This window comes from Spinacia oleracea, chromosome 3, assembly GCF_020520425.1.
Source record: "Spinacia oleracea cultivar Varoflay chromosome 3, BTI_SOV_V1, whole genome shotgun sequence".
Classification (NCBI taxonomy): Eukaryota; Viridiplantae; Streptophyta; class Magnoliopsida; order Caryophyllales; family Amaranthaceae; genus Spinacia; species Spinacia oleracea.
The window spans coordinates 50,662,600-50,677,955 of record NC_079489.1 but is presented as its reverse complement, the minus strand read 5'-3'; positions in this window follow the sequence as shown (position 1 = coordinate 50,677,955).

The window sequence follows — 15,356 nt, the reverse complement described above, 5'->3', positions numbered from 1 at the left end:
TATTAGCAAAAGGCTTTTGCTTACCTAAGATGTTTTAGGATTAAGTCGACAAACTGTGCTTAGTTCTTCAATGATTTTAGGATCTTGGAATCATTTTATTCACACCTGCCGGAACACATAACTTGAATAAAATGCTTAATAAACATTGAATTATGCATGTATGCTAGAATTTAAGTTTATTAAGAGAAACTGTGAATGGTTATTTATTTGTTTATTCTTTTCAAATTGTAGTTTTTAATATGGCAAACAACAATTCATTCAACATTCGATCAATTCTCGAAAAGGAGAAGTTGAACGGGAAAAACTTCCTTGACTGGCAAAGGAACTTGCAAATAGTTCTTATGCAGGAAGAAAAGGAGTATGTCCTAGATGAGGCGATGCCCGAAGCCGCAGGCGACGGGGTCACTCAAGCAGCCCTCAATCGTTGGATTGATGCCAACAAGGATGTGAAATGTCTAATGCTCGCCACCATGAGTGCGGATCTGCAGAAAACGTTCATCAACTCAGATGCTTTCACAATCATCAGTGAGTTGAAGAACATGTTCCAAGATCTGGCTCGAGTCGAAAGATTCGAGACTCATAGGCAAATTCTTGAGACCAAGCTTAAGAAAGGCGAGCCCGTAAGTCCACATGTTCTCAAAATGATTGGACTCATTGAGAATATGAGTCGGCTGGATCAGCAATTTTCTCAGGAAATGGCTATAGACACCATCCTCCATTCTCTTCATAGCGGGTATGATCAGTTCAAACTGAACTACAGTATGAATAGTCTGGACAAAACGCTCACTGAGCTTCACGGTATGCTGAAGACCGCTGAAAAGACGCTCAAAAGTGATAAGCAGGATGTGCTTATGGTGCGTGGGGGCAAGTTCAAGAAATCTGGAAAGAAGAGGAACGCTAAGAAAGGTGGCAACAAGGCCAGCCCAACAAAGCAAACTGGCGCCAAATCTGTAAAGAGGAAGGTCAGTCAACCCACTTCTGAATCCGAATGCTTCTACTGCAAGAAGAAGGGGCATTGGAAGAGAGATTGCTTGAAGCTAAAGGAAGATCAGAAGAACGGAACAGTCGTTCCATCTTCAGGTATTTTCGTTATAGACTGTATACTTGCTAATTCAACTTCTTGGGTATTAGATACAGGTTGTGGCTCACACTTATGTTCCAATCCACAGGGACTAAGAAGAAGTAGAAAGTTAAGCAAGGGTGAAGTCAACCTACGAGTGGGAAATGGAGCACGGATTGCTGCATTAGCTGTAGGAACTTACTATTTGTCGTTGCCCTCCGGGCTAGTTTTGGAACTGGAAGAATGTTTCCATGTTCCAAGTCTTACTAAAAACATCATTTCAGTTTCTTGCTTAGATGCTAAGGGATTTTCCTTTTTAATAAAAGACAATAGTTGTTCGTTTTATTTTAAAGAGATGTTTTATGGATCTGCTAGATTAGTCAATGGACTTTATTTATTAGATCACGACAAACAAGTATATAACATAAATACCAAAAGGGCCAAAAAGGATGATTCATAACTCACCTATCTGTGGCATTGTCGATTAGGCCATATAAACTTGAAACGCTTAGAAAGACTTCAAAAGGAAGGAATTCTAGAACCATTTGACTTAGAGGATTATGGTAAATGCGAATCATGTTTACTTGGCAAAATGACAAAGCAACCTTTCTCTAAAGTTGGAGAGAGAGCAAATGAACTATTGGGTTTAATCCATACAGATGTATGTGGACCAATGAGTACAAATGCTAGAGGTGGTTTCAGCTACTTTATCACTTTCACTGATGACTTCAGTAGGTATGGTTATGTCTACCTAATGAAGCATAAGTCTGAATCCTTTGACAAATTCAAGGAATTTCAGAGTGAAGTAGAGAATCAATTAGGCAAGAAGATTAAGGCACTGCGGTCTGATAGAGGCGGTGAATATCTGAGCTATGAATTTGATGACCATCTGAAAGAATGTGGAATTCTATCAGAATTGACTCCTCCAGGAACACCACAATGGAACGGTGTGTCGGAACGGAGGAACAGAACCTTGCTAGACATGGTCAGGCCAATGATGGGTCAGGCCAAACTTCCATTAGAATTTTGGGGACATGCACTAAATACAGCTGCACTCACTATAAATAGAGCTCCGTCTAAAGCTGTCGAAAAGACTCCATACGAATTATGGTTTGGAAAGCCTCCAAATGTGTCTTTTCTTAAGATTTGGGGATGTGAAGTATACGTCAAACGATTAATTTCAGACAAACTTCATCCAAAATCTGACAAATGTATCCTTGTGGGCTATCCAAAGGAAATAAAGGGGTATTACTTCTACAAATACATCTGAGAACAAGGTGTTTGTTGCTCGAGATGGTGTCTTTTTGGAGAAAGATCACATTTCCAAAATGACAAGTGGGAGAAAAGTAGACCTCGAGGAAATTCGAGTCGAACAACAAACTCTAGAGAATGCTCAAGATGACATTCAGGATGAAACTCAGAGATCTTTAGAAGAATCTGGTGAGAATCATGGTCAATTTAGAAATGTTACCCCGCGTAGATCGCAAAGATATAGATCTCAACCGGAAAGGTACTTAGGTATTTTGACGAACGAGAGCTATGACGTTCTATTACTTGAAAGTGATGAACCTGCGACTTACAAACAAGCTATGACGAGCCCTAGCTCCAAGCAATGGCAAGAAGCCATGCAATCTGAATTAGACTCCATGTCTGAAAACCAAGTATGGGATTTGGTCGATTTGCCAGATGGCTACCAAGCCATTGGAAGCAAATGGGTTTTCAAACTGAAAAAGGACAAGGATGGGAAACTTGAAGTTTTCAAAGCTAGATTGGTTGCAAAAGGTTACAGACAAGTCCACGGTGTGGATTACGATGAAACCTTTTCACCAGTTGCAATGCTGAAGTCTATTCGGATAATGTTAGCAATCGCTGCATATTACGATTACGAAATATGGCAGATGGATGTCAAAACTGCTTTCTTAAACGGCGTTTTAACAGAAACTGTGTTTATGACACAGCCTGAAGGTTTTGAGGATCCAAAGAATGCTAAAAAGGTATGCAAGCTAAAGAAGTCAATCTACGGATTGAAGCAGGCATCCAGGAGCTGGAATATACGTTTTGATGAAGCAGTCAGTGACTTTGGTTTCATCAAGAACGCAGACGAATCTTGTGTATACAAGAAGGTCAGTGGGATCAAAATTGCTTTCCTAGTATTATATGTCGACGACATATTACTTATCGGAAATGACATTCCTATGTTGAACTCTGTCAAGATTTGGCTTGGGAAATGTTTTTCGATGAAAGATCTAGGAGAAGCACAGTACATATTGGGCATCAAGATTTACAGAGATAGATCTAAAAAGATGATTGGACTTAGTCAAAGCACTTATATCAATAAGGTGCTTGATAGGTTCAAGATGGCGGACTCCAAGCGAGGCTACCTACCCATGTCTCATGGAATGACTCTAAGCAAGAATCAGTGCCCAAAAACACTTGATGAGCGTAGACGAATGAATGGGATTCCATATGCATCATTGATTGGTTCAATAATGTATGCTATGATATGTACACGCCCGGATGTTGCGTATGCACTCAGTGCTACGAGCAGATACCAGTCAGACCCAGGGGAGGCGCATTGGACTGCTGCCAAGAATATTCTGAAGTACCTGAAAAGGCACAAAGATGACTTCCTGGTCTATGGTGGAGATGATGAATTAATTGTTAAAGGCTATACGGACGCAAGTTTCCAAACCGACAAAGATGATTTCAGATCACAGTCTGGGTTTGTCTTCTGCCTCAACGGAGGAGCAGTAAGCTGGAAAAGTGCTAAGCAAAGCACCATTGCGAATTCTACAACTGAAGCGGAGTACATTGCTGCACATGAAGCAGCAAAAGAAGCTATATGGCTAAGGAAGTTCATAGGTGAACTTGGTGTAGTCCCCTCCAATAAAGGACCAATAGCCCTGTATTGTGATAATAACGGAGCTATTGCACAGGCAAAGGAGCCTAGACACCACCAGAGAGTCAAGCATGTACTTCGTAGATTTCACCTTCTACGAGAGTTCGTTGAAAGAAAAGAAGTCGAGATAAGCAAAATTGGAACTGATGACAACATATCAGATCCATTGACTAAACCTCTGCCGCAGGCGAAGCACAACTCGCACACTGCAGCTATGGGAATCAAGCATATTGGAGAATGACTTTGATGTCTCTGTTTAATGTTTTGAAGTTTTGGAGTTTAAATCTTTGTAAAACATTATTGGTTAATCATTCACAATAAATGAAAAGAATTCATTTTTCCATTTAATTTATGGTTTATTAAATGATGAGTCCCTTCAATTTGACGATATATTCAAGATAGACTGTCAGGACCAGTCCTGTGACTAAGAAATGTCTATCAAGTGAACTTGAATGTCAAAGGTTGAAAATGGTCCCTAGTCGGAGTTTTCTATAAAATTGGACGCATAGAAAACGTTAGACGATTAGAATGCAAGATGACTAGTAGTTCTGTTTCTTGAACTATGTGGACATGGCAATGTCATAATCATTTGCATAGATACTTACTTTGGGAAGACTAGTATCGGACAAGACCTATGAAACTTTACTGTAAGAGATGAAAATCTGTCATAAGTAAATTTCATTAAAATTATTAGACACTAAATCCTCAATACCTGAGTGATTTGAGATTACTTGTTTGAGAACTGGTTGCTTTGACGTTGACCAACCGTCGCACCGTAAAAGGAGGCTATAAAGGCAACGCTCAGGTAATCACCTATCAAACGAAGTCTAATCTCAAGATCGCAAGATTGGGATTGTCCTCCCATAAATCGGGATGAGATGCTTAAAAGTTGTACAAGGCCACTCGGAGAGCTAGAAACTGTGAAATGCATGGCCGTGCTCGGATGAATCATAGGCTATGATTATCTGTTTATATGATCAGTTGAACTCTGAAACCGAGGAACACCTCTGGACATAATAAGGATGACAACTCTTACCTTATGTTCAAGAGCAAGCATCGAGCGACAAAGGAATTAGGAAATGCACACTTGTCCCTAAGGACAAGTGGGAGACTGAAGGAAATAATGCCCTTGGTCCAAGTATGCATTCAATGATAAGTCTAATATATGCAGTTCAGTATTAATTAACAAGTTAATAATTCAATGAGATCAAGTGAGCTGAATGCCTAGCTAGAGGCCGCTTCAGTTCAAGTGGAATTAATGATATTAATCCACAGCTTGCTCTTGACTGAACCCGTAGGGTCACACAAATAGTACGTAAACGGATCAAGAATTTAATGGCATTAAATACTCCATCTATGGATATTCGGAATCGACGGATCTTGGTTTCAGTGGGAGCTGAGATCGTCACAGGCAAGAAATGAATACTCCGGAAACGATGATATTGCCGGAAACGGAAATATGGATCGTATCGGAAATATAAATATTATCCAAGTCGTAGATGTTGCCGGAAACGGAAACATGGTACGTATCGGAAAATATTATCGGAAATGGAAATATTGCCAGAATCGGAAATATTGCCGGAAACGGAAATATTGTCAGAATCGGAAATATTATCGGAATCGGAAAATAATTCCGGAAACGGAAATATTAAATATTTGTTCGAAACGGAAATTGATTCCGGAATCGGAAATATTAAATATTGTTCGTATCGGAAATGAATTCCAGAATCGGGAATTTAATCGGAAGCGTATCGTACGAATTAGCATCGGACGAGGCCCGCTAGACGAAGGCCCAGCACGAAGCCAGGCCGTCGCCCAGCGAGCCAACGCGCACCATCGCACGCCAAGCCTCGACCAGGCCCAGCGCAAGGCCAGGCCCAACCAAGGCCTTGGGCGCGCGCGCGAGAGCACAACAGTGGGCCGAGCGTTGTGCGCCTAGCGTGGGCCGCAAGGCTTGCGCGGGTGTACGGTGCTCGTGCAATGCTTGTGCGGGAATCCTGAAGCAATCGGGATTCGAAGTATGATTAAATCCTAAAACTATTAGATAATGATTATTTAATTAGAGTCCTAGTAAGGTTATAATTAAATAAATTAGTATCCTAATAGGATTCCAAAACCCTTTCCATAACTCTATAAATAGGTGCCTAGGGTCACATATTTTCATAGATTATTCAAGTATTCAAAGTGAGTTTTTGAGAGAAAATTCAGACACATTCCTTGACTAAAAGTGCCGAAAATCTTTAGTACCTTAAGGGCGATTCTAGTTGGTCAATCTTAAGGCGGATCCGGACGTGCTGTGGACTATCTACGGAGGGACGACACTTGGAGTCCTAAAGACTTGTTCTTGTTCGGTTCGGGCGCAGTTAGGGAAGGCACGCAACAAAGAGTATGCATCCAAACTATGCTATATGATTATGTGTAAATAATATGTATTCCTGGCTAAATGGTTTTTCCGCATGATTTATGAATTGTCATATGTATCATAACCTAACATGATCTCCCTGCTGCGATTTCCACAACACCAACTGTCGAGAAGATAAAGAGAAGGTGGATTCTGCAGATGCAGTAACCTTTATGAAGTATATATATGCCAGTTTCTTCATGAGTTTAGGGGCATCGACCTCACTAGGGTTACTCAGGATGTCATACTCCACCGTTCTATTATATAGACTCAACGCATCCTCAAATGCTCGACCAGGACCAACAATACCAGCATGCCGTAGAAGCTTTGTCTGCAAACCAGAAGACTGCAAACGTGAAGCAAGAAAAGCATAATGACGAACATCACCTGCGGAATAGACACCAAGTCCGCCAAAGGAAAAAGGTAAGGTGGCAAGACGCCACTGCCAATCACCAAAGCCAGGCCCCGAAGCAGTAACAATACGCTCCAAGGAAGAACGAAGAGCCTCATCGAAAGTGCGCTGAGCCGCCTCAAAGATACCAGGAGGACAAGTGCGCAAAGCAAAGTAGAGTTTAGAAACTCCAGTACATGCCCTAAGTAACAACAACTCACACTGAGGAGGATTTATATTAATATTAATAATTTTTATTGTTAAAATATTAATAATTTTTATTGTTATAATATTTATATTAATATTATTATAATATTAATTATAATTATAATAATTATTTAATTATAATAATAAATATTACTCCGTATTATTATAATAATTATTATGGTATTATTATTGAAAACTCTTGTTTTAATCTGATCTGGCCTAATTTAAATATTGTTGATTTTATGATTTAATAAGTTCTGATACAATAAATAACCGCAAGTACTAAATACAGTACAAAAAACCCTAAATGTAGAATCATATAATGACTTTAAACAAATGAAAGACTAAATTACCCTTTTAAATTTAAGGCTTCCAAACAAAACAAAAAATAAACTTTCATGCACTTCCTTTCTCTGCTTCACTGATATTTGACACCTTCTTGGCTTCTTCTAAGTCTCCAATGGTGATTCTCCCTTGTTTTCTTGACGCTATTCAACAATATATACTACAGAACTTCCTTAAAAAGTTTAGCAAGCCTTTCATGTACAATAATTGGAGGTCGGAGAAGGGTTCTACATAGGCCGGTGTTCCGATCCAGAGGCACAACAAGGGTGTTGGCTTGGTGTTCCGGAGGCTAAGCAAGGCTTCCGGTTATGTGTACCATGTACCGGAGACTACGCAAGACTGCAGGATAGGTTTTCCGAAGGTAGAGATAAGGCGCCGGATGCTATTTCCGGAGGTAGGAATAGGGCTCCGGTTACAATTTGCGGGGGTACAACTGAAGGAAATATGTCCTTCACCCAAGGTGCATTAAGTCTAATACCAAGGTTCAGATTAATTGCGAACAATTAATTCAGTGAGATCAAGTGATCGGAACAGCTAGCTGGAGCAATGCTTCCGATCAGTGAGTTCTAATGGATATTGAACTCACAACTTACTCTTGACTGAACCTACAAGGTCACACCAATGACACGTAACAGATCACCGGATTAAATGAATCGGAAATTCATTTAATAGCTTTTCGGGATTTAAGTTGGAAACGTATTATACGATACGACCTTGCATCGGAATCGTATATCGTATCGCGAATATTCGTAAGCTAGGCGACACGAATAAATCGTATCGTACGACGGTGATTCGTCGTATACGAAACGATAAATAAATATATCGGAAATATATTTAATCGCGAATACAAGGAGCGGCCCACGAGCCGAGTGCACGAAGCACTCGAGGCCCATGGGCGCGCGCATAGGAGAGCAAGCAAAGCAACGCAGCAGCAGCGAGGCCCTTGTGGCGCGGAGCTGTGCGCGTGCATGCGGGCCGAGACCACGACACAGCAGCAGCGCGGCCCATGGCCCACTGGCTGTGCGTGTCCGTGTGTTTTGGTTTACGGGCTTGCTAGCCGGACTTGCCTCTTGGGTTGGTCGGTTAGTAAGGTTATGTAAATAACCTTACAACCTAATTTCCAACTCAGTACAATCACAATTCAGATTACACACAACCCTAGGAGAAAACAGAGAACCCTAATTCTCTCTGTGCCTCCATAGTGTGTTTATCCCAAAAGCAAATCTCTTGGTCAATTGTCTAAGCTACGATAATCAAGACGGATTCGAACGTGTCGGTGAACCAAGTAGAGGAACGACAAGTGGAGTTCTTTGTTCGTGTTCGTTGACAGATTATTGTGGAAAACACGCTTCGAATGTAAGTTTGCTTAATCTGTGCTTTATACATGTTTCCTGGCTTTGGGGATTGTTCCGCACATGTTATTATGTTTAACTGTATTCCCCTACAACAACTGGTGTTTCGGTAATTTGTTTCGAAAGTTTTGTTTTTTCCATTTGTTTTTAGACTAGGTGACGGGCCGCGCGCGATAGCGCGCGAATGCTCGCCGAAACAAGTGATTAATTAAGTGTTGTATCGCATAATATAAACGGATACTTTCCGATAAAAGGTAATTTGAAATATTTTAGTTTTCTCAAGCCAGTTCACAAACACCGCCTTCGACTGTCAACAACCGCCCATGATTAACCAAACAAAATCGGGGGTTCTCGGTCATCATAGTTCAGGAGCAATAGAGTTTCAGACATACCACAGCTCCCAAAATCAAGGAGTTCTTGCTTGTACAACCAGTGACATATAAAGAAATGCCATTTACCGCCATTTAACGCACCTAGGTTTGTAATAAACGATAAACATGGTCTAATAAAGCATTATACATTGTTGTAATGTAACATCACGAACATGTGGTGCAAGAAAATGTGTCATTTTATTTGAGACGGCAATATTTTCTATCCTAGTATGGTGGCACTGAATCATTTGATACTTTTGCCTCTCTAACATTCATAATAAGATAAGGCAAGCTTTCCCTGATCATTCTTTGAACAATTAGCTTCAGCACCACCATAATGTGGGTGGCCAAACCTAAATACTCCATTCACATTGCCCTTGTTTTTTTTCCATCCAGAGCTTGTTACATGACCTCCGGGTTTGCGTGCATCAACCATGTCATCCTTAACGACGACATCAATACTTCTTGGAAGCTAAGCAGGGGCAGATTTTTCTGGCACTTCTTGCATTAATTGATAAAGCCTGATGATCTTCATATTTACACAATCCATTTTCAGTCACCAGTACATTCCATTTTCATCCTATAAATGTATTTAATTTCATTAGAAAATCATACATTGCTTATTACAATTTCTCCTGAAAATTTCCAATTAATTAAGAGCATTGCTATATTCCAGCTTAAGACACATATAAGCCACCAGTACCTTAAGGGTCATGAATGCAGATTATGACATGCTGAACATGAAAGACAAACAGTATAATTTATGAGACACACAACTTAACGGGAGATTATGGAGACTTCTTTTTTAGTTTAGGGTAAATTATGGTAGTAAAAATGAGGTAATGACAGATATGAATCTTGGTTAACATGTTTAACAAAGAGCAAAACAGTCCTAAAGGTCAAAACACTGATCAGTGGATGAACATATTATTTGAGACACACATGTTTATGTTTAGATAATACTAGATGACATCATGACAACCAACAATGACACCATGCCTGAAAGTCTGAAACAGATCCAAACAAAACTGAATAGCTAGCTAACAAACGAGACAATGATGATAATCCAAAATCTCTCTTATCCTTCTCAAGAACAAACCTTTTAGAAGGATTGGATATGGTACGTTAGACTTAAGGGATGGTTTTACAACTAAGTTCATCTGAAAGTGTTTGCTAGTCCACAGGTCCCTACTCCCTAGCCAATCTGACGACATCATAGTAATGAACTAATGTGTGAAAGGCAGTTCAACCCCATGTTTTTCCAAGGCTACTCCCTCTGTCCCGTGTTTAAGTATGCATGTCAACAAATAGTTTCCCCATATTAGTGTAAAAATCTCTAACATTCACAAATCTATACTTAAGTTAGGGGCAGAAGGGGTGTTATAGCAATTTGAACATACATTTACCACCACGACAAAAAAAATCTATTTTCATCAAATAAAAGAAGCACATAACTGGCCTAGGAGATTATCGTTTAAAAGGAAGGCATGCCATCTCCCGATCAAAGGGAGGGCAAGGTATTAATAAGGATCTATTAGGAGTCCACGACGATCTCCCGATCAAAGGGAGGGCAAGGTATTAATAAGGATCTATTAGGAGTCCATACTGGACAGAGATCAAGTATTCTACAAACTGCACTTTTATTGCAGTGAAGGTCAAGGTTATTGCAGTGCTAAAGTCTCCTACAAACTGCACTTTTATTGACTCTATATTTATGGTTTTTTTTGTTGTGCGTTACTTCCGTCCTGAAATTTCTTTCATGACAGACAATATTTGATCAAAGCATGGGAGCTCATCTACTTATGTGCTTCTTCGATGCCTCCAACCAAGGAAATCAGTGCATATCTTTCCGAATATGTTCACAATGTTGCATATGGTGTAACCATGGACTCCGACATTCAGATGCTTGCTCAAAATACATTAAATGCTTTAAAAGGTTCTACAAAGGCTGGACCTAGGCATATAATTCCTGGACGAGAAGAGATAGAAGCTCTTTTGACTGGTAAAAAACTTACAACAATAGTGTTCTTCTTGGATGAAACGTTCGAAGAGATCACCTACGACATGTCAACAACTGTAGCAGATGCAGTCGAGGTACGCCTAAAATTCCATTATAGAAATCCATTGATACAAAATGGATTTAGAATGCAAGTTTTTGAAAAATTCCAAAAACATCTATTTATATTTTTTAGAAAAATGATTTTGTGAAACTTTAGGTCGTGCTTTGTTCACTAAATTTTATTATCAAACTTCTTCACTTAGCCAACTTCATCATGTTTTTCTTTCCTACCTCATCTTCCATTTGTTATTAGCTTACACAGTAATACACAGGAAGGCAGGCCATATCCCGATCAAAGGGAGGGCAAGGTATTAATAAGGATCTATTAGGAGTCCATACAGTTCAACAAAATGCAAGGTTCTCAAATTTCAGTTTCAATCAGAACAGCCGAGCTAAAACAACAAGGCCCAAATTCAACGACTCAAACCAACCAATTATTTTCCTAAAGAAATATTAAAGAAACATTTAATCCATAACTGAAATGAAATTGATACCTTTTCATTTTCAAGAAGCAACGACTGGTATAGCACTCCCTTCTTTGGAGACACCTTAGCTCGCCCTTTTTCTATAACCTTGACCTTCACTTTGTAGCCCTTGTTGTTTGCTTTCAGTTCATCAAGATAAACACGTTCAGATTTCATCTTTCACCCCTTCACGGCAATATACTGTTCAATGAGAATCTGGAAATTTCCCTATGATAACTCAATTGCATATAAAATGTAAGATAGTATTACTTGGAGAACTTCTGTTGTAGCCGATGAACAAATCTGTGAAACAGGAACAACTCCAGCTCGGATTCCTCTTCCATAGATGCAACTCACTTGTGGTTGATGAGGCTGCCCTTCACTATATACTGACAGCCCTTCGAGAAGCACAATGACCAGCATACTTGGGCTCTGCAAAACTCATCCACTGTGCTATATGAGACCGGATTCCAGCACATCCTATTATAATATTAAGAACATGATAACACAAGTTAGTGATACTGAAAAAGCTGATTTACTGTAAACTGTGTTAAGCTTGAGCCTTAACATAAAAAGACAACATTGGCATGTATTTGTAGCTAATAAACCTTGGCCGATAATTTAGCACCATCGGTTAACTCTAGGAGAGTTTCCCTGGTTCCCTGATCTGTTTCAACCGTAGCCAGCTACACTTATACAGTAATTACATTAGGACTATGCTAAAATCTCTAACGAATCAGTGAAATTAATTTTAGTCATTAATAATCAGTTCCATTTAGTAAATTCAAGTGACAAAAACACGAGAATAAGGCCAAAATACAAACAATAATGTTCTCTTAGCATGTCAGCTTTTTCCAACAATGAAACAGTTGATAATTCATGGCAAAAGCTTCAAAATTGGTACTCATTAATTACAATCTATAATGCTGGTACCACGGATTATGGAGAGTGCGTTGGTGTTCCCTTGAGTCTCATATACTACCTTGGACTATTTCCTCCATCTGAAAAAAAAAAGTCATACGTATTGTCTCTGCTAATATTTTGGGAATCACCAATTAATGTAATTGATCTTTCAGATATGACTATCAGTAATTATGGAACGTGATCATTAATTTAGAACAAAGGTTGTTGCATACGATTTAGGGTAATATGATGTTGGAACCAGATTGAAATATAAATGAGGTTAATTTAGTTTATCTCCAAGCACTATAAAAAGCAGCAACCAATTAGAATTTGCTTCCCATCTCCAAATATTACCACTCAAATAATGTTTGTCACACTCACACTACATAAAGAAAAGGAAGAAAGACAGTATAAATCTTTCATATAAATTCTCATGTACTAATCCTCAAAAACCTAAATTACATTACTTAAATCATCAGATTTTACTAATAGTTATCTTTTGGAAAAATTATTTAAAAAAATCTGCTAATTTATTTGAAATCCTAAATAACTACAGAGTTGGCAATTGGAAGTTAAGAAAAGATGGATTTGGACAAAAACAAATTAGGTACAAAATGCCCAAGATTTTATAACTTCACTGCATTTCTCCTTTAAATCAACTGATTAAACTTATAATCTAACGCCCAATGCAAAGACCTACATCATCATTCAAATAGGACCCCAAACACAAGCAAGCGAGTTTCTAAATTATCTGCGCATAAAATATATAGAAACTAATAACTATCAAGTTCAGTTTTTTTTAATCAAGAATCTACGAACTGTAGAGTACAAACCAAATTTAAACACACAATGACACAATTCACATAAGTGAGACTAAGAATCAGACAATGTAAGCAATTTTTAAATTACTTATATGAGATTTAGCAACAAGAGAATCAACTTAAAATATACAAAACCACAACAAGGCTAGAGATACCCTGGTGATGTTTTTGTGGTTCAAGCTGACATGCTTAGATAAACGGCCAACCACAACAGTATTTGTGTCCCTTCTAAGCCTCAACACCCTGCAGGCTTGCATTATACGAAAAATAATGATCAGATATAGAAATATACTAAGTAATACTAATCTGCAATCGACATTCACACAAAGGAAACTCATAAGAAATATAGCGACCGGTGATTAGGACGACAAGAAAAACATCCAACTCACTTAAGAGAATCAGGAGGAGAAACACCCTCATACACCTTCCAGTGTAGATCCATACTAACATATACTGGTAAACTTTAGGTGACATAAATTATCTACTTCCTTATCTTTTTTAGGCTTGTTAACATAAATTCGATAGTTCGTTCATAACTAAGTGATGCAACATACTTGGACAATTAATCCCATGCCACCCATGAACATAGTGGAGAAGTGCATTCAAGATCTGATAGACAGAACCTGAATGAAAAATCCCTACCCTTTGGTTGCTAAACAAAATCAAACAAATTTTTATACACATTATACTAAGATTCAAGTACCAGTAGAGGAAATATATTGAATAGATTTCGTCTGATCAATAACTATAGTAGTGAGACCTAATATGCACAAATATAAACAAAAAATCATTGGAAGAGTTAACAATATGACAAGTGTTTGGATAATAGCACAGTATTTGCCAAACAAATACAGTATCAGCATGGCAATGGTCTGGCAGTATTTACTAAAAGGGAGACATATTCGGCCCAAAGATAAGTCTCCAGCAGATGCAAAACATACATGTTATGTTATAGGGGGGACATCAAAATCAAATGATTCAGGTTAATCCCGGATTAACATGTGTTAACCCGCCATTTTTGGAAACAATGCTTAAAGACTCAAGACAATGCAGCAAAAAAGTCTTTAGTCATCCCAAACAGGCAATGCAGTTCAAAATAGAGTCCAGAGAGATGCATCGTTTGCTTCATGATACGGAAAATTTCCAAACTATGCCATCGTACAAAAGATGATAGCAGCATAAGGCAAGCAAGCAAGCCCATACGAAACGTCGCAAAAGGCTACCAACAAACTATTAGTTTAAAATGACAGACTGTATCAAAATTAAACAAAATTAAACAAAATCAAACAAAATCAAAATTAAACAAAATCAAACAAAATCAAAATTAAACAAAATCAAAAATAAACAAAACCCAAAAAACCAATTAAACAAAATCAAAATATTCCAATTCAAATCAAACAACAACCCCTAAGAATAAACAACCAAAATTCAAGAACCCACTTTCATCATCTAAGAAAACCTAAAAACCGAATAAAACAAAATCAAAATCGAAACAACCAAAATTCAAGAACCAACTTTCATCATCTAAGAAAACCTAAAAACTGAATAAAACAAAATCAAAATCGAAGGTGCAACTACAATTAATATACCAGGTACTCAATCATGAGCGAATTAAGTTGAAACTCGATCACAACAGGCAATGCGGAAATTCGGACCCAGTTTCGCTTACCCAAATGGAAGATCCGGCTTCTTCCACATGTCTGACGGCTCTCCATCGGCTTTCTGTCAGAAATCTGGAAGGAGACAAATCTTCCAAGGTAGCCTTCAAACGCCATTAAATCGGAAGAAAGAAAGAACAGGCCTTTCAGAAAACTGAATGCATTGATTGAGAGGAGAGAGAATTATGTCTCACAGTGAGGGAGAAGATGCGTGGAGGGAGAAGGAGAAAGGGAAAGGGTGAGGTGTCATCAGAACGCCAGCTGGAATAATGGGCAGTTGAGTCATCAATAATTAAGGGTATTTTGGTTAGTGCACTATTCTTAAGAGAATTGACATTTTTTCATGAAGGTTTTTAGGGGTGTTGTGGGAATTAATGGAAATGTTATTTGCCAAGTTTTGGCTTTTTAAAGGGTAGGGATTATTT